Source organism: Pygoscelis adeliae, unplaced genomic scaffold, assembly GCF_000699105.1.
Source record: "Pygoscelis adeliae isolate BGI_AS28 unplaced genomic scaffold, ASM69910v1 Scaffold167, whole genome shotgun sequence".
Lineage (NCBI taxonomy): Eukaryota > Metazoa > Chordata > Aves > Sphenisciformes > Spheniscidae > Pygoscelis > Pygoscelis adeliae.
In genome coordinates this window covers 1778809-1779768 of record NW_008825428.1, presented here as the reverse complement: position 1 = coordinate 1779768, position 960 = coordinate 1778809, and positions in this window count along the sequence as shown.

The window sequence follows — 960 nt, the reverse complement described above, 5'->3', positions numbered from 1 at the left end:
GTCGGGCAGGAGCGAGGGACCTGCAGCGGCTTCGGGGCCGGACCCGGCACTGCCGTCCTCCCTCCCGCTTCCACCGCCCGCGTTAAAGCTACAGCACTGCCCCGCGCGCGCCGTGGGCGTGGGAGGTCACAGGTTAATTGCAAGCAGATGATTAACCTCCATCCCGCCAGCGAGCGGAGGGAAGAGCTCGGTACTTCCCAGCTACAGACAAAATGCTCTGCGGCGATGGGAAAAGCGCGGCGCAAAAGTTACCGGAGCCCGTAAGGACGCTCCACAAACCCGCCCGAGGGAGGGTGAGCGAGGGGACGCTGCCTGCGGGCCCAGCGAGGAGGGAAGCGCGGTGGCCAGCCACGCTCCCACCGCTGAGAGAGCAGCACGGTCGCGCCAGCCAGCCCAGCTCCGCGTCAGGGCTGCGGCTTCGCAGGGGTCTCATGGAGAGGGGCTGCTTTCTTTAGAAGAGAGCGGTAGGTCTCCAGCCGTGCGAACGTGCCCTTTCTTCTTGTCTTTCTGGCAGTGGCTTGTGGTAGAAACTCAGGCTGGGATTAAGGCAAAGCGTCTCCGCAGCTCGGGCGGTGGGGTACATGAGTGTTTCGATGGCGCAGCTGTACCTAAGAGCTCCAGCTGAGCGAGCTCACCTCCGCCTGGAGCCGGGTCCCCACAAGGGACCCTGTCCTCTCCACTCACTCTGTGCTGCTGTGGGACTAATTCAGCTCCTGATGCACTAGTAGAAAAATCTGGTTTTCAGCATTAGACAGAACAAAATATACATTTATTTTCTGGCTGTTGATATTGTTAAGATATAAAGAGATTAAGAGCTGGGTGGTGCCAAATTTCATATTAAAAATGAAAAATTGTTCACATTTTAGTCACGAGTCACCACCAGGTTCTTCTCCTGCCAGGCACAGGAGCCTAACTGTACCTCTAATGCAATGCCAGCACCTGTTGTACACTACAATTACA